Consider the following 20,234-nt stretch of genomic DNA (forward strand, 5'->3'; position numbering starts at 1 on the left):
GCATGAATCAGTACTTGTGCAGGTTTCCCAGTGAGTGTGTCAGTATTCACAGTGAGCCTGTGGTTAATGATTCAGTATCTATAGACTTTTTCCAGTGATTGGTGTGGAGTGCTATTTACAGAATGATCACTCGGAACTATTTCAGTACCCCAGGGAGTTGCTGGGGAGTTTGTCCTCACTGCAGTGAGTGAAAGGTATTTAAGGTGTCTTTGGGGAGTGTGACAGTATTGGCAGTCTGTCTGGGGTATTCATTTCAACACATACAGTGTGTCCAGGGGGCCTTTGTTATTATTTACATGGGGTTTCCTGGCCGTGTATCACTATTTACAGGGGGTGTTCAGGGAGAATGCCAATATTAATACAGTATCCCTGGGGAGTGCGTCAGTATTTACAGGGAATCGTTCCAGCATTTTATTGGATCCCGTGCAAAGCAGATTGAGGGGTAACACGACAGAGGTTTAAAAATCCTAAGCGGTATTGATAAGGTGGATGGCAGATTTCAATTCAAGAGGGTGGGGATTTCAAGGCTGGGGCATACTCAGAAGGTGAGAGGAGAAAGATTTTAATAATAAATGCATTGAATTTTGTTTTTGTTTACATAGGATTCATGTATGGGATGGACTTCCGGAGGAAGTACTGGGTGCGGGTACAGTTACAGCATTTAAAAGGCAATTGGGTAAGTACATGAATAAGAAGTATTTGGAGGGATATGTCCCACCTTCCTGTGCTTGGCCCCAATTCAGTTTGGGTTTATGGTCGGCATGGACTGGTTGGACTGAAGAATCCAATTCTGAGATATGTGTCTCTGTATCTCTAAAAGCAGTATCCACAGGGAATCCAGGATGAGTGTGTTAATATTTACAGGGGTTCCAGAAGGGATGCATCAGTATTTACAGCATGTCCCGGGGAGGATTTTCAGCATTTCCTGGGTGTTTCTGGGGAGGGCATCAATATTAAAAGGGCATTCCTAAGAAGCGTGACCGACTTTTACAGAAATCCCAGGAGAGTGCATCAATATTTACAACAAATCCATCGGGAGTGTGCGAACAATTTCTGGGAATCTGACTGGGAGAGTTTCACTATTTATGGGAGGGCCTGGGGAGTGAGTAATGTTGACAGGGAATTCACACACGATGTGTTCGAATTTTGAGGTACCTGTGGGCAGTATATCAGTATCTGCAGAGAATCCAGGGGAATGTGTCAATAATCACTGGGTGTTCAAGAGGGAATACAACAGTATCTACAGTGGGTCTGCGGGTAAGTCTGTCAGCATTTACAACCGGTCCAGCGTGACTCTGATGATGTTTGAGTTCAGTGGGACTGTCAGTATTTACAGGGGATCTTTGTGCATGTGTCAGTATTTTTTAAAAAAGTGTTCCAATGTAATGTGGTCGAGTTTAAAAGGAATCACCACGAAGTGTCTCAGTTTTTATGGCTTCTCCGAAGGAAATTGTTAGTATTTGCCAGGACACTCTCAGGGCGTATTTCACAGAATGCTGCTGACAGTGTGTCATCATTTACTTAAGATGGTGTCCACGTTTACATGGGTCTGGGGGCAGTGTGTCCGTGTAACAGACTTCCACGGAGAGACCACAGTGAGTCTGCAGTGACTGATTGTAATTTTCAGGTGTGCCCAAGGACGGTGTCAGGATTTCGTGCCTTTTGCGAGTGTGTTCATAATTGTAAGTGATTTGTGGGGTAATGAGTCAGTGTGTATAGAGATTCCCCAGTGAGTGTGTTCGTATTTACACAGTGGATGCAGGTGGCGCAGAGGTTGAAGCAGGTAAATTTTTTTGGGTTCAGACAAAACGTGCCCAGAAACCATAACCACACTCCTCTACATCAAAGACATTTTGGAAATGACTGCCAGACTACTCGGAACTCTTGGCATCACGGTAGCCCACAAAACCACCAACACACTAAAACAGCAGCTAATGAACTTAAAAAACCCGATACAGACAACAAGCAAAATGAACGTCATTTGCAAAATACCTTGCAAGAACTGTGACAAACACTACATTGGACAAACAGGCAGAAAGCTAGCCACCAGGATACATGAACATCAACTAGCCACAAAAGACACGACCACTATCACTCGTATCCTTACATTCAGATGAGGAAGGACACCACTTTGATTGGGACAACACATCCATCCTTGGACAAGCCAAACAGAGACACGCACGAGAATTCCGAGAAGCATGGCATTCTAACCGGAATTCCACCAACAAACACATGGATTTGGAGCCAATCTACCATCCTCTGAGAAAAAGAACAGGAAATGACATCACCAACACAGGAAATGACATCACCAACACAAGGAAACTGAAACAGACAAATAGGAAGCAGGACATAACACCAGCGCTTCACCAGACGATCACTGATGATGTTCCCTAGAATGGTGACAAAACGTCTGAAAACGAACCTTCCAGCTCAGTGAGCAAATTTGCATCCAGAGCACTAAGAATCTTAGATATTTCATTATTTCTCCCTCATTCTTCAAAATGACAATGGGACAAGCTCAGACCAATTAACTTGTCCTCATTCGAAAATCCCTCCATTCCCCCAATCAACTGAGTGAAACTTCACTGGCCTTTCGCAAATGCAAGAATATCTTTCCAAAGGGTAGCCCTGCTGTTCATAATATTCTTGGTGTAGTCTGACTCACCTTATTTATTTTAGCAAAGATTCTCCATTTTAAAACTTCATTCCCTTTTTAATAATTGTCAGAATTTGATTTGCCTTCTCTATTACCTGCTGAACGTGTAAGCTCCCTTTTTCAGATTGATACTTATGGATTCCCGAAAACCTTTGTGCAGTCAGTCTGAAACCAACACTATGAGCCTGACAGTAAGTTAGAAATGTGCTGGCCTGTATTAGAACATAGAACATAGAACAGTACAGCACAGAACAGGCCCTTCAGCCCACAATGTTGTGCCGACTATTGATCCTCATGTATGCACCCTCAAATTTCTGTGACCATATGCATGTCCAGCAGTCTCTTTAATGACCCCAATGACCTTGCTTCCACAACTGCTGCTGGCAACGCATTCCATGCTCTCACAACTCTCTGTGTAAAGAACCCGCCTCTGACATCCCCTCTATACTTTCCTCCAACCAGCTTAAAACTATGACCCCTTGTGTTAGCCATTTCTGCCCTGGGAAATAGTCTCTGGCTATCAACTCTATCTATGCCTCTCATTATCTTGTCTACCTCAATTAGGTCCCCTCTCCTCCTCCTGTTCTCCAATGAAAAGAGACCGAGCTCAGTCAACCTCTCTTCATAAGATAAGCCCTCCAGTCCAGGCAGCATCCTGGTAAACCTCCTCTGAACCCTCTCCAAAGCATCCACATCTTTCCTATAAGAGGGCGACCAGAACTGGGTGCAGTATTCCAAGTGTGGTCTAACCAAAGTTTTATAGAGCTGCAACAAGATCTCATGACTCTTAAACTCAATCCCCTTGTTAATGAAAGCCAAAAAACCATATGCTTTCTTAACAACCCTGTCCACTTGGGTGGCCATTTTAAGGGATCTATGTATCTGCACACCAAGATCCCTCTGTTCCTCCACACTGCCAAGAATCCTATCGTTAATCCTGTACTCAGCTTTCAAATTCGACCTTCTAAAATGCATCACCTCGCATTTCTCCAGGTTGAACTCCATCTGCCACTTCTCAGCCCACCTCTGCATCCTGTCAGTGTCCCGCTGCAGCCTACAACAGCCCTCTATACTGTCAACGACACCTCCAACCTTTGTGTCGTCTGCAAACCTGCTGACCCATCCTTCAATCCCCTCATCCAAGTCATTAATAAAAATTACAAACAGTAGAGGCCCAAGGACAGAGCCCTGTGGAACCTCACTCACCACTGACTTCCAGGCAGAATATTTTCCTTCTACTACCACTTGCTGTCTTCTGTTGGCCAGCCAATTCTGTATCCAGGCAGCTAAGTTCCCCTGTATCCCATTCCGCCTGACCTTCTGAATGAGCCGACCATGGGGAACCTTATCAAATGCCTTATTGAAGTGCAAGTATTACAAAGGATATGACAACAAACAATAATTGCACCCTTCAAAACAACAGAAGATGTCAGAGTTGATGAAAGGAAATTTTTTTGATCATCCTGTTCGATTCTTTTTTTGGTGTGGCTGTCAATTGCAGAATAAATAAGGTGAGGGAGGGGATTGGCATTGGGGCATATGGTTAATTGAATTTTCAAAATCACTATGACGCGTTTGAACAGGGGCTGGAGAGTATCTAGGGGGTGAATAAGGCCTCGTAAAGATCAACAAAGCCATTATATGTGGGACAACTAGAGATGGATGCAATCATAAACAAGTATTTCTCTTCAGTATTTACTGTGGAGAAAAACACAGCACCTCAGGAGCTTGGTGAAAGAAATAGTGATCACTAGAAAAGAATCCACAACTGAGAGCATGAGGTGCCAGGAGTCTAAAAATGCACAAAGGCAGATAAATCCTGAGGCCTTGATCAGGTCTATCCCAGGACATTGTGGAAGGCTAGGTAAGAAATTGTGAGGTGCTCTAGCAAGATATTTATAGTCGTCAACAGCCACGGTGAGATGTCAGAAGACTGGAGGGTGGCTAATGTTGTTGCATCACTCAAGGGGCGCAAGGCAAAGATTGGATACTACAAACCAGTGACACTGACATTCGGGTGGGCTTGAAATGGACATCAGTTACAAGCTGTGGGAGTAGGTGGGCTTGAAATGGACATCAGTTACAAGCTGGTTGCCTGAGATGGGGACTGAGAGGTCCAGGAAGGTGAAGGATGTGCTGGAGATGGCCCCACCACACCTGGCACCTTCCCCTGCAACTGCAGGAAATGCTACACTTGCCCCTACACCTCCTCCCTCACCGCTATTCCAGGCCCCAAGATGACTTTCAACATTAAGCAGAGGTTCACCTGCACATCTGCCAATGTGGTATACTGTATCCATTGTACCCGGTGTGGCTTCCGCTACATTGGGGAAACCAAGCGGAGGCTTGGGGACCGCTTTGCCGAACACCTCTGCTCGGTTCACAATAAACAACTGCACCTCCCAGTCGCGAACCATTTCCACTCCCCCTCCCATTCGTTAGATGATATGTCCATCATGGGCCTCTTGCAGTGCCACAATGATGCCACACTAAGGTTGCAGGAACAGCAACTCATATTCCGCTTGGGAACCCTGCAGCCCAATGGTATCACTGTGGACTTCACCAGCTTCAAAATCTCCCCTTCCCCCACCGCATCTGAAAACCAGCCCAGTTCATCCCCTCCCCCGACTGCATCTCAAAACCAGCCCAGCCTGACTCTGCCTCTCTAACTTGTTCTTCCTCTCACCCATCCCTTCTCCCACCCCAGCCGCACCTCTATTTCCGACCTACTAACCTCATCCCAACTCCGAGACCTGTCCGTCTTCCCTGGACTGACCTATCCCCTCCCTACCTCCCCAGCTATACTCTCCTCTCCACCTATCTTCTTTTCTCTCCATCTTCGGTCCGCCTCCCCCTGTCTCCCTATTTATTCCAGAACCCTCACCCCATCCCCCTCTCTGATGAAGGGTCTAGGCCTGAAACGTCAGCTTTTGTGCTCCCGAGATGCTGCTAGGCCTCCTGTGTTCATCCAGCTTCACACTTTATTATCTTGAATTCTCCAGCATCTGCAGTTCCCATTAACACTGACATCAGTGTTGGGTACGTTGTTGGAGGAGATCCTGAGTGACTGGATCTTCAAGCATTTGGAAAGACAAGGAGTGATTTAAGGCTAGTCAGCACGGCTTCGTGTGTGGAAAATCGTGGCTCAGAAAGTTGATTGATTTTGCTTTGCAAAGGTAGCCAGGAGATAGATGAAGGCAGATTGGTATGTGGCTCTCAGAAAGGTTAGAGCACATGGCGTCCTGAGAAAGCTTGCCAGTTGTGCACAAGATGAGCTTGACAGTGGGTGCTGCCTGAGGTTTGTTGTTCTTCCTGGAGGCCTATGCATGTGCTGCCAGGTTCGGTTATGTTGTGTGTCATTTATATTGATGATGTGAATGAGAGTACAGGAGTCATGGTTAGTAAGTTTGTGGGTGACAGTAAAATTGGTGGCATAGTGGATAATAAAGGAGATTATCTAAGAATTCAATGAGACCTTGACCTATCAGGTTGATGGGATGAGGAACAGCAGATGGAGGTTAAGGTGGATAAATGTGAATTATGAATCTTGGAAAGACAAACCAAAGCAGAACACAAACAGCTTACGTTCAGGCACGAGATGGTGTTGTCACACAGAAAGACTTAGGGGTGCAGATCCATAGTTCCCTGAAAGCGGCGTCACAGGTAGACTAGACGGGGTTTTGAAGGTGATGTTTGGCATAGTTTGCTTTCGTTGTTTGAGCATTGTTAATAAGAGAATGGGACGTCATGCTGTGGCTGTACAGGACATTGATGAGGCTACCAAAAAAGCATTCTTAATTATCAGGAAAAACTTATCTGGTTTACCTGTGTCCTTGAGGGAAGGACATCTGACATTCTTAGCTGCTCTAGCCGACATGTGATTTCAGACCCACAGCAATTTGGCTGACTCTGAGCTGTGCTCTGGCAGTTAGTGATAGGCAACGATTGCTCGACAAGCTCGTGACATCCTCATGCCATGAATGAATAAATAAAAGTGCATATTTCCCTCCCTACCTCTCCAGACACCTCCAGCTCAGCAATTCCTCCTGGATTTGTAACATCGTTCAGGCCCTTGCCACTTTCCGTAACACTCTCATCACCTCCAGCACCTTCAACTTTCCCTGTTCCTATCATCTCAATAAATCCCGATAATGTTTCCTGTTCCTACCGCATTTCTCTGCTAGGAAATCCCTTTAATACCTGCGTCCATACTTTGGGAGCCCTCTTTTGTTAAGCAGTCTCTTTCTTCTGATTTGTTCTGATGGGTTTTTTGTGTGGTCTTCTATGGTTCTTTCAATTCAATATATTCCTTTACACCCTGAGTAAGTCACAGGTAGGAATTTTTTGCAGAGCTTTTGTCAATGGAATGCCCTTCTTTGTTGGATATTTTACAGTGTTCCTTCAAATGATTTCCACTGTTCATTTACAGCCATACATTTCAGTCTGTTCACCTGTTTACACTGGTCATTTCTCCTCTCAATGTCATACAATTGGTTTTGTTTCTGTGTCTAATTGTTGCTTGTTTTTTGTATGCTCACATTAAAACTTCATGATCCCTTTTGAATTCCACTTTTTCATAATTTCCCTTCGGATCTCAGTATGACATGACTCATTCACGCAGCTTCATCACACAACAGTCAGTCTGGGACAGTTACATCCCTAGCCAGTTGCACAACATGTTATTCAAAGAAATGCTGACAGAAATATCCTTTGAGCTCCTCTTCAAATGCCACTGTTTTATTGCACGTACTTTGTCCATTCCAAGGAGTAAATTATCATGCACTTTATACTACAATGTCCTGTCACAAACTGATGCATAGTTTTCGTGAAACTCTGTGCTTCCTGTCCCTTTCTGCTTGTCTTCAGCCACATCATCATGCTGTTCCATTCACTCTTTCTGTTTGGGTTTGGACATCTCCTTTCCCCTGAACCCTGTCCCTACATTCTCTCTGTCAGTTTAAAGCCCTGTCCATAAACATTATAACATGATTGGCCAGGACACTGGTCCCATCATGGTTCCAGTTATTATTTATTCACTCATGAAATGTGGGTGTCTCTGGCTGGCCAGCATTTATTACCCACCCCGAGCTACCCTTGAACTGAATGGCTTGCTGTGCCATTTCAGTGTGTAGTTGTGTGTCAACCACGTTGCTGTGGGTCTGAAGTCACATGTAGGCCTGACCAAGTGAAGATGGCAGAATTTCCCCCCTAATTACTGAGTCAGACTCAATCATTAGTTGTCATGGGAAGCCTACTTTCAGCTTTGAGATACTGTACCTTCCGAAGACGACAGAGGAAGTTCACGGTTATCAATCCAGGCCTGTGCTGTCTTTGTGAGGATCAGCACAACAGAAGTGAAAGCAAATCTCCCACGATAGGGCGGTAATGCTGTCTCTGATCTTCCTGTTCTGTGCTTTCCCTCCATGACTGTGTCTGTGTCATGTCTTGTGGACCAGTGTCTTCAATCATTCTAACTCCTATTTCTGTCACCACCTTTCCTCTCTGCAATCCCTCCATAAATTTGAAACATATTCCAATCCTGACCACCATCCCTATCTGTGTAAATTGCTTCGGTCTGTGCAATATGCCTTATCTCGGGAGCCTCCTCCTCCAGTAACTGGAGTCATCGAGTTGTGAAGCACGGAAAGAGACCCTTTGGCCCAACTTGCTCATGCTGACCGGGTTTCCCGAACTGAACAAGTCACATTTGCCTGCGTTTGGCCTGCATCCTTACAAACCTTTCCTGTCTGTGTACCTGCCCCAATGTCTTTTCACTGTTGTAATTGTACTTACCTCAACCACCTCCTGTGGCATCTCGTTCCATATTTGCACCATTCTCTGTGTGGGAAACGTTACCCCTCAGATCTGTTTTAAATCTAACCCCTCAACTCAAGCTTATGCTTTTGGACTCCCCTAGTCTGGGAGCAAAGACTTTGTCTCTTCACCTTTTATATGTTGCTCAAGCATTCATAAACCTCTAAAAGGTCACTCCACAGCCTCCTCTGCCCGGGTTACAACAAATTCATCCCTGATTTCCCAAACGTCCTCAGATACACTTCTTCAAGCTTTTCTTGACCTCCAACAGCACTCTTCTGTCGTGTGGACTCTTTTCAAGGCATCGCTCTTTATTTCCCTGAATTTATGAGTCCTTCTCCACAGTAAGCACTGACGTGAAATCTTGTTTAAGATCTCAAACACCTCGCTTCTTCTTACCTGTTTTGGGACCTCTGCTCTTTGTGATCTTTATGAATGACTTGGATGAGGAGGTGGAAGGGTGGGGGTTAGTAAGTTTGCTGATGGTGGAGTTGTGGGCAGCATTGTAGGTTGCAATGGGACAATGACAGGATGCAGAGTTGGGCAAAGAAGTCGCAGATGGAATTCAAACCAAAAAAGCACCAAGTGATTCATTTTATAAGTTCAAATTTGAATTGGATATTCTTCACACAGAGTGTTTGGCATGTGGAATGCACTGCCACCAATGGTCGTGGAGTCAGATATTTTAGAGACTTTTAACTGACTCTTGGATTGGCAAATGGAGGATTGTAAAATGTAGCCTGTGCAGGGTAGATTGACCTCAGTAGGATAACAGGTTGGCACAACACTGTTATTTCACGTCCCATTTTTGCCATCTGGATTTCCTTCATTAGGTGTATTCCTGCACTCCCATATTCCTGAAGGGATGCATTGACCCAGCCTTGTCCCCTCTTTCTTGACCAGGGCGCCTCTATCACAAGACATCCAGTGTTTCCTGTTTTTGTCAGCGTTGTCCGTCACACTAACAAGAACATGCTGGCCCTGACCTCTTTCTTTATCTTGCTTTTAAAAGCTCCCAACTTGCCAGATGCCCCTTTACCTGCAAATAGTCTGCCCAATCATCTTTTGAAAATTCCTGTCAAATACCATCAAAATTGGTCTATCCCCAATTTATAATTTTAGCTTGTGGACCAGGCCAATCGTTTTCCAGAGCTATTTTCAAACATGTGTTGCCCTGATAACACCTCAGTCCCTTGCCCGACCTTGTTTCGCATGTGGACGTCAGGTTTTGTTCCATCTCCTCGGTCCATCTGCGGATTGTTTGAGAGTTTTCTTGAACACACTTAACAAATTCCTCCCATCAAAGCACTTCACACTATTGAAGTGCCAGCCTAGGTTTGGAAAATTATAATCCCCTACCATCACACCCTTATTATTGTTACAGTTATCGAAGATCTCTCAACATATTTGCTCCTCATTTTCTCACCGACTGTTGGGGTCCTGTTGGACAATTGCATCAAAGCGATCACACATTCTATTTTTTGTGTTCCACACTTGTAGCTTCAATGTGCAAACCGCAGGAATATTCTCTGTAAACACTGTTGTCATGTTTTCCCAATTCAAAAATACCTATCTCCTCCTACCTTGCCTCCTCTTCTGTCCTTCCTGTAGCAACTGTCCCCTGCAGCATTGACTTGCTAGTCCTTTCTTTCCCTCAGCTGTGTTTCTGCATTACCTTTGATATCCCAGTCCCATGCCCCCATCCATGCCCTGAGTTTATCTGCCTTACCTGCCCAGTCCATTGTGTTGATATAAATGCAATTTAATTCATCAATTTTCCCTCATATCCTTCCCTGCCCTGTCTATTTAAATTATTGTTTTGAACTTCTGTGCCAGCCTCTGTATTGCCGCACTGCTGTTTAGGGTCCCACAGCCCTGCTAGACTGGTTTATATCCTTTCAATGCCTCAAAGAATTCACCTTGACAGGACATGTGTATTCCCACCCCCAGTTCAGGTGGGCCCCCCGTCGATCTGTGCTGACACCTTCAGTGATCTATGGACTTTTGTACCAAGGCCCCTAAGTTTATCAGTACTCTGCGTGTACCTACCGCCCATTACGTATGTCCTTCACTTGCCATACCTCCCACAGTGTATTACCTCACACTTCTCAGAAGTAAAGTTCATCTGCCGTTACTGTGGTCTGTTTGTCACTTGATCAATATCAGACTGTAGTCAGACCATTTCCCTCACGATGAACAACAGCCCAACTTTTCATCTGAACATACTGTAGATCCTCAGTGTCAGGTTCGTTTTTGGAGACCTTCACGGACTTGCTGCAATAACAAGACACTGGCCTGTTTAGAAAAACACAAATCCTTTTATTACCAAGCAAGAACAAGCTGTGGCGAGCGACTGAACTCAACCCAGCACAGAGGGCAGAGTCTCGTAAGTAATTCTCCCCGAGCAGCGGACAGTCCCAGCTTTTTATACATAATACATAATACAATTTCACATCTCACAATGACATGATACGTGAAACAATTACTACAACAGAAAAAGACAGGATACAAAACAATTATTACATCAAGGACATAAAAGACCAGGATATAGTATCGATTGTTCGTGAAGTGGCTGCTAATGGCAGGAGGACATTTCAAGTTGTTAACGAGACAGATTGTAATTTCAAGTTACCGATGTGTCTGGCTGGAACAAAGTCAGTGCCCTGGCCCCTTTGTCAGAGACAGATTTTACATATTTCAGAAGTCTCACACCTTTACAAATGCTCCTCACTTAACCTTATTTGAGACAGTTTAATACTAATAAGGAGTGACAAAGCCTTACACCAAATTCCTAGCTGGGCAGGAAGCTTTTGGGCAGTGCCTGCATACCTATGTGTAGGCAGATAAAGGACGTTAATTTATAGAAGTCTGGAAATCAATGGGATATTATCCCACTAACATCTCATCAGCATCCCAACTGAAATCCACGGCTACAATATGTTTCTCCTTTGTGAGCACAGATGAGAAGTGTTCATTTAAGACCTCACTTGCTTCCTCTGGCTCTATGACGATTCTCTGCATTGGTCTGGAACAGGCTCGACTCTACTTGGTAATTCTCTTACTCTAACCAGACGTACAAAAACAACCGTGTGGCTTTTTCCTTAACGGTACCTGCCAAAGATATTTCACGCCATTGTTTGCGCTTCAGTTTTGAGGACCTCGTTTTGCAAATTCTATAATTTTGAAGGGCTTTACCCTTTTTCAATGCGCTGTATTTTCTTTATCAAACTCATGCTATCACTTCATCAGTATTCACTGGAATGCTGCCTTTGTCATTCACTCTCCATGGAATACAGTGACCCTGGATTCTCATTGTATCTCTTTATAATAGTCTCACTTTCCAAAATAGAATCAACTGCAAGCAGTTCCTCCCCAGTCTATATGTGCCAGCTCCTGTCTAATGAGAGTGCTAATGCTGAGTGATAGAAGTAATGTACTGATAGGTGGCTTTCCTCAAATTTAGATAATTAACTTCTGCACTATCCTTATCGCTTTCCATAATGATATTCAAACTTAGAGCTATTATCTCTGTCCCCCAAAAAATGGCGGTAGGAGGAAACTTGATTTGATTTCTCAGATGCATTTTAACAGGCTCCCATTGAAGAAGCGAACAAACATATTTGGACCAGATGGTCTTGGAGGTGACGTGCTGGCATTCATTAAGAATTGTTTAACAGACAGAAAAGCACATGTTAATAAAATGTTGATGTGTGAGTTTGCAGGCTGCACCTTGTGAATTTGAGGAAGGATTCATGCTTGGGCTCCAGCTATTCACAATCTCTCTCTCGATGAATGAGATGCACAGACCAAATCTCATGTTTCCATGTTTGTTGATGGCAAAGCCATAGATGGGATTGTGAGCTGCGCAGAGAATACAAAGAGGATGAAGGGGAACATGAAATGTCTCTGAGTTTCGTCGCATATTCATGCATGTGATGTGACCATCATTTACTTCCCATCTCTAATTGCCTGGAGAGGGTGGTGGTGGTTCTGAGCAATATTAGCTTTGGCTTCTCTTTACACATGTTGAGCTTTTCCAGCAACTTCTGTTTTTATTTGTGAGCTGCCTTGATTGACCCACTGCAATCCTTGGGGAGCGTGGACAGCCGCAGTGCTGGTAGGAAGGAGCATGTCTTCGAGGATCCCTTGGAAATGCTCCTCGTGTCATACACCTGCTGTTGTTTTCCTTCCAGCATTTGGCCTTATGAAATGCTGCTGTGATGATCCTTGTAGATTGTAGACACTGCTGTCGCGCTGTGTTACGAGTGAAGTGAGGAAATATCATTCCAAACATGAGGCTGCTTTGTGCTGGATGGTGTCTATCTTCTTGAGTATTGTTGGAGTCACATTCATCTAGGCAGGGAGAGAATATTTCTTGACATTGCTGACCTGGGCACTGGAGATGGGCAGCATGTATTCTGTGGGATGTTGTTGTTTTTAAAATTTCTTTTCATTGCAAAATATCAGTTTTTTGTTTGGGCAGATTGATGTTAGTCTGTGAACGATGAATGGCCAGATCTATACATGGAACTGTGCTTTATTTGCTTGTGGATTGTGAATGTCCAGGTCTCTGCATGTTCAGTTCTGATTGTTTTCATTCTGTCGACTGCCAGCAGTTGGTCAAGTGTGGAGTGATTTCTATTTTTTCAAAAAAGGATATTTGGCAAGCAGACAGTCAAGTTTCCTGAGGGGAACAAGCTTTGTTTTCAAGTCCTGTAGACTGTGATTGCTTTCTCTTGTATGTATGCAGACTGCATATGGTCAGTCCTGTGTGAGGAGTTGTTTCCAACCTGTGGGTTGCTGTTGGTCTGTCCTGTGTTGTACACGGCTTTTGTGTGTATCTGTGTGAAGTAACTGCACCGAGGCCGGTATGCCATCACCAAGTCACCCTTTATTTACTCCTGCTCAGTACATTGCCTATGGTCAGTTCTGTGTGTAGAGCTTGACTTTATACTGTGGCCTGTGGTCATTTCTGTCTGAAAGCTGCTGTTGACCTTGTGGACTGTGGTCAATTGTGTGTGCAGACCTGGTTTTCATTTCTCTGCGGGGAATTGAATTTATTCCTTGCTTTTTTAAAATGGTTAGACATGTCTGCGCACGTGTGTGCATCTGCATGTCTCTTTCATTTCTGAAGACCTCCATTCTCTGCACAGATGCTGCCAACCTACGTATTTTGTGCACCAATTTCTGTTCTCTTTCAGATCTTCAGATTTTGCAGTTCTTTGTTTAATGTTAGAGCTTTAATTTTGTCTGTTAGGGCATAGGGCATAAAACAGTCATGAACTACAACGGGTCCTTCAGCCCACCATGTCTGCGATGACCATGATGTTATTCTAAATTAGTGCTCTCTGCTTGCATGTGATTCAAATCCCTCTCTTCCCTGCCAATTGAATCCATTTAAGTGCCTCTTAAACATTGCTCTTGTCCCCGCTTCAACCACCTCCCCTGGCAGCTTGTTCCAGGTAGCAACCTCACCTCTGTGTAAAAACTCTCAACGTCTGCTTTAAACTTTCCCCTCTCAGCTTTAAACTTATGAACCGTTGAATTTGACATTTTTCACCTGAGGGACGAGACTTTGCTTATTTATTCTATTCATACCTCTCCGTTTTATATATTTCAACAAGTTGCCCCCTCAGCCACTGATGCACGAGCAGATACAATCCAAGTCTGCCCACGCTGTTCTTGTAGCTAATACACTCTCTCACCCATGTAACGTCCTGGTTAACCTCTTTTTTGCCTCCTCTTTAACGCCTCCCCATCCTTCCTTCAATGCAAATAGGTAATTCTATGAGAACTGTTGTTTCATATGTTGTGAATTACAAATTGTCAATGATCTGTTGGAATCTTGTATTTATCCTGTGGACTTCAAATGATCAGTTATTTATGATCTAATTTTCATCGAATGAGTTGTAACTAGTCAATGTTGTGTGGAGAGCAGGTTTTTATCCTGTGCAGTTTTGAGTAGTAATATTACACACAACTGACATCAGTGTGGAGATGATCTTTATTGTGATTACTCGTGTGTGTGTGTGTGTGTGTGTGTGTGTGTGTGTGTGTGTGTGTATCTGTGTGTGTGTGAGTGTGTGTGTGTATGTGTGTGTGTGTGTCTCTCTGTGTGTGTGTGTGTGTCTGTGTGTGTGTGTATGTGTGTGTGTGTCTCTGTGTGTGTGTGGGTGTGTGTGTGTGTGTCTCTGTGTGTGTGTGTGTCTCTGTGTGTGTGTGTGTGTGTGTGTGTGTGTGTGGTTTTTGTGTCCTTTGTGAATGTTCTATTCTGCGTTTGTGTTGACACCTCTTCTTAAAATAACAGTTACACCCCCTTGTTACTGTGTCTTCGCCCAGTCCCTACAGCAATCCTCATGTCTGTAACTGCCCAGAAACTCTAACATCATCCTGTTCTGACATCTCCTCACAATATCAAACCTGTTTAATCACCTCATGTCCCTTTGGTCTCTGGTACACCTCATACCCCTTTGACACTTTTTCACTTTCTGAAGCCTGTTTTGGATCACACAGCCTGCTCTGCAGTTGTCTGCGCATGTGTGCAACTGCGTGTCTCTTTCATTTCTGAAGAACTCAATTCTCTACGCAGATGCTGCCAACCTACGTACTTTGTGCACCAATTTCTGTTCTGTTTCAGATCTTCAGATTTTGCAGTTCTTTGATTAATTTTAAAGCTTTAATTTCGCCTGTTAGTGCATTGAACACTACTGAATCAGAATAGGTCCTTCAGCCCGCCATGTCTGTGATGACCATGATGCTATTCTAAACTAATTCTATGTGACTGCATGTGATCCAAATACCCCTCTTCCCTGCCCATTGATGTATCTGTTTAAGTGCCTCTTTAACATTGCTCTCGTCTATGCTTCGAATACCTCCCCTGGCAGTATGTTCCAGGCACTTACTGACCTCTGTGTAAAAACTCTCATGTCTGCTTTAAACTTCATCTCTCGGTTTAAACTTATGACCCGTTATATTTGACATTTTCACCTGAGGGAATGATTCTGATTATTCACTCTATCCATGCTTCTCAGTTTTATATATTTCAACAAGTTGCCCACCTCAGCCACTGACGCTCGCAGAAGCCATCCACGTCTGCCCACCCTGTTCCAATAGCTAATACACTCTCGCCCATGTAACGTCCTGGTTAACCTCTTTTTTCCCTCCTCTTTAAATCCTCCCCATCCTTCCTCAATGGCAAATAGGTAATTCTGTGTGGACTGCTGGTTCATATGTTGTGAATTACAAATTGTCAATGATCTGTGGGGAGCTTTTATTTATCCTGCGGAATTCAAATGGCCAGTTATCTATGGTCTAATTTTAATCAAATGAATTGTAAATAGTCAATCTTGTGTGGAGAGCAGGTTTTTATCTTGTGGAGTTTTGAGAAATAGTATCACACAATTGACATTAAGGTGGAGATGACCTTTATTGTGTTTATTCGTGTGTGTGGCCTTTGTGTGATCACCAAACGTTCAGTTCTGCGTGTGCGTTGGTATGCGTTCCTCAGACAACAAAAGGCTCCCTTATTACTGTGTCTTCGTCCAGTCCTGACAGCATTCCTTATATCTGTAACTGCCCAGAAGCTCTAACATCCTGCTGTTCTGACATCTCCTCACAATATCAAACCTGTTTAATCACCTCGTGCCCTGCTGGTCCCTGTATACCTCACGATCCTTTCACACGTTCCATCTCTGAAGCCTGTTTTGGATCACACAATGTGCTCTGTAGTTGTAATCGTCGCCATATTCAGTAACACTCCATATCTCTTCAACCAACTCCATTATGGAATCGGCCACAGTCTCATGATATTACCAATGGGCTGTTAATTCAGAGACACAGATAAATGTTCTGGCGACCTGGGTTCGAATCCCACTGTGGCAGATTGTGGAATTAGAATTCAATAAAATGATCTGACATGGTGTGTCCATTGTTGATCATCTGTTTTTTTTTTAAAAAAACCTCCACTCACTCATGAATGCCTTTGCGGGAGTGGCATCTGACCAGGCCTGGCTGACATATGTCTCCAGACCCATATCAAAATAACTGCCCCTTAACAATTGCTCAATGCAATCAGCAAGTGGCACTGTATGCTCGTCCATCCTGTGATGCCCAAGTCCCATGAATGAAGAAATAAAAGGGTATGTTTCTCACCGCACCCTCTGCAAACACTGTAGCAATTTGTACTGACTTTGTGACATCGTTCAGGCCCTTGCCACTCTCTGGAATGCTGTCACCACCTTCAACAGTCTCTGTTCCTGTCACCTCATGGAACTCCAACAATGATACCTCTTCCTAACACATTCCTCCAGCGAAGGAGACCCCTTGCAATCTGCTTAACACCTACTACTATAGTTTGGTAGTCCACAGCCATTTTCTGAAGCACATTCTTACTCTTGAGAATTGTTAGGTATTGCATGGTTGTCTTTTAAGCCTTTCTTAATCGAATATTATACTTTATGCCCTGCGTGAGATACACAGAAATTTCTTGCTGATGATGTGTTTGTTTGAATGGAATATGCTTCTTTGAATATTTTACAATCTTCCTTCAAGTGTTTTTCACTGTTCATTGACAGCGATACATTTCAGTCTATTTACCCTGTTTAACTTGGTCAGTTCCCCCCTCAAACAGCTGTAATTGGCCTCATTTCTGTTTCTGACTGTTGAATGTAATTTTTGTGATCACTTCAAAACTTCATAATGTCTTTGAATTCCACTTTTTCATAATTTCCCTGAGGATCTCTCAGTGTGACATTACTCATTCACTCACTTTCATTCCACAACGGTCGATCTGGGATAGTTACGCCCCTAGTCTGTTGCACAATGTTTTTGTCGGTGTTTCTTTGAATAACACAATCTCTGAGCTCCTCTTCGAATGTCACTATCTTACTGCATATACTTTGTCAAGGCCAAAAAGGAACATTATAATGTACTTTTGTAACCAAAATTTCCTGTCACAAACTTATTCATTCATGTACAGTTTTTGTGAAACTCTGTTGCTTCCTGTCTCTTTCTGCTTGTCTTAAGCGACATCGCCGTGCTGTCCCAATGCTTCACCTTTTGTGTTTGGATTGAGAAATCCCCTTTCACCTGAACTCTGTCCCCGCATCCTCTCTGTCAGTTTACAGGCCTGTCCAGACACCTACCGCCTTGATTGGCCAGGACACTGGTCCCGGAACAGTTCCAGTTATTCACTCATGAGATGTGGGTGTCTCTGGCTGGTTGACATTTGTTGCCCACCCCTGGATGCCCTTGAACTGAACAGCTTGCCATTCCACTTCAGAGGATAATTGTGAGTCAACTAAGTTCCTGTGGGTCCGAAGTCATATGTAGGCCTGACCAGGTAATGATGGCAGATTTTCTTAACATAATTTACAAATTCTTGCCATCAAAGTGCTTAACACCATGGCAGTACCAGCCTTTGTTTGGAAAATTAGAATCCCTGACGATTACACACCTATTATTCTTAGAGATATCTAAGATCTCCCAACATATATGCTCACCGACTTAAGTGGGGTCCTGTAGTACAATTGTACTCATTCTTATTTCTCAGTTCAACTAATATTGCTTCACTGGGCGAACCTCAGGAATATTATCTATTAATACTGCCGTCATGTTTTCCCCATTCTCTAAAATATCTCTCCCCTCCTATCTTGCCTCCGGCTACTATCCTTCCTGTGGTGTCTGTACCTGGAACATTGATCTGCTCATCCTTTCTCTCCCTCAGCTGCGTTTCTGTAATACCTTTGATATCCCAGTCCCATGTCCCTGTCCGTGCCCTGAATTTATCCGTTTTACCTGTCGGGCCCATTGCATTGAAATAAACGCAGTTTAATTCATCAGTTGTGCCTGTAATAGAATTTACTTCTTACCGCGATTTCTTGTCACACACCTTTTCACACATGTGCAGCTTCAGTGAAGCTCATTCCCCTTCCTGCTCCTTTGTGCTTGTCTTCAGCCACATCACCATGCTGTCCCAAAGCTTTGCCTTTCATGTTCAGATTTGGAAATCTCCTTTCACCTGTGCCGTGTCTGTGCTCCCTCTCTGTCAGTTTAAAGACTTGTCCATAAACCTGCTCGTGTGATTAGCCAGGACACAGGCCCCAGCACGGTTTACTTGAGTATTTATTCACTCGTGGGATGTGGGTGTCTCTGGCTGGCCAGTGTTTATTGCCCACCCAAGCCACCTTTGAACCGAGGGCTTTGCTGGGCCATTTCAGTGGGTCATACATTGTACAGAGGGAGGTACATGTCAGGTGCGTTGCTCTGGGTCTGGAGTCACATGTCAGTCAGACCACATGCACATAGCACATTCCTTTAATGATATAAGGTAATCTGGTGCGTATTTATAAAATTGTCATTGGTTTCTGGTGTAATAGTCTAGTGGTATTCGCCATCGCGTGTCCCACTTGGAGCTCGCCTATCCCTGAGTACTGATACTAGTGCGCCATGAATTAAAAGCCCTTCTTCCTGACCACTGTGTGATCCTAACCCCTTCCTGGTGCTATCACCCAGTATCTCTTCATGTGATACCTGTCACTGTGTGGATTTAATTGTTGCCTCTGACTGCACCTTTTGCAGCTACTATGAGATCCTGAGCCAACAGAATTCTCCACTCCAGAGATCTGGCAGCAGAGGCCAAGGATGGAGTCTGGGATTCTCCAGATCTCTGCAGAACTCACTGCCATTCTACATGTGTCATTCTCTCTGGATCAGTATAATTTCTCAGCCTGTCTATGTTTCTGTCTTTGGCAGCCACTCGAAAAGTTCCTGACTCTCAGAATTCCCACCTCCAGTCTTGTCCATCGCCACATGGAAGTCAGTTAGTCAGCTAGAGACACAAAGGGCAGGGAGATCTGGACCCTTCAATGAATCCTGCTGCGAGGTACAATCACTCTCAGAGAACCAATGAGACCGCTAAAAAACATGAACCCACAAGACATGATGGACATACAGTGTCGAAGTTGTAGCACAATACAGAAAGAGCCCAGACTCAATCACCACCCTACGTTCACCTCAGTTGTACTGAGCCTTCCCAGGACAGCATAGGATGTTCATAGTTATCAATCTCAGCCTGTGCTGTTTCAGTGAGGATGAGTGCAAAAGAGGTGAAAGCAGGCCTCTCTCAAGAAGGTTGTTTTGAAGCCTGGGATCTTTCAGTTCTGTGTTCCCTTTCCAACATTGTCTCTATTGTTGTGTCCTAGTCGTACAGCAAGTTTACAGATCCCTTGTTGCAACTCATCTGCGCAATTGTGTTGAGCCGTTCTGGAACTGACAACAGTTGATATCTCTGTCACCTCCTGTCCTCCCTCAATTCCCTCTGTATATTTGAAAACTATCCCAATTCTGACTACCCGGTCCATCTTTGCAAATTGCTCCAGTCTTGATAACATGCCCAATCTCGGTATTCTCCTCCTTCGCCTGCAGTCACTACAACAATCCCTGTCACTGTTGTAAGATGATAAGGTGCAGAGCTGGATGAACACAGCAAGCCAAGCAGCATCTGAGGAGCAGGAAAGCTAACATTTTGGGCCGAGACTCTCCTCCTGCTTGGCTTGCTGTGTTCATCCAGCTGTATGCCTTGTTATCTCAGGTTCACCAGCATATGCAATTCCTACCATCTCTTATATCTGTCATCTTGTCCAGTACCTACAGCCCACCCTGGCTCTGTAACATCACCAGCCCCTATAACACATGATATCGCTGTAACCATCTCGAATCCCTGTAACACTCCTACCTCTCGTCCTACGTCACCTCATGACCTCTG

General features: G+C 44.2%; 1 long non-coding RNA gene across 1 annotated transcript in view; it reads left to right on the plus strand.

The window, feature by feature from the left end:
• The first annotated feature begins 615 nt into the window (after positions 1 to 615).
• The window catches only part of LOC132208601 (uncharacterized), a 63,059-nt gene continuing 43,440 nt past the window's right edge, over positions 616 to 20,234 (plus strand). The window contains exon 1 of the long non-coding RNA XR_009444729.1: positions 616 to 676. This is a non-coding gene — a long non-coding RNA (uncharacterized LOC132208601). The remainder of the gene's footprint in view (positions 677 to 20,234) is intronic.

This window comes from Stegostoma tigrinum, unplaced genomic scaffold (genome assembly GCF_030684315.1).
Source record: "Stegostoma tigrinum isolate sSteTig4 unplaced genomic scaffold, sSteTig4.hap1 scaffold_49, whole genome shotgun sequence".
Lineage (NCBI taxonomy): Eukaryota > Metazoa > Chordata > Chondrichthyes > Orectolobiformes > Stegostomatidae > Stegostoma > Stegostoma tigrinum.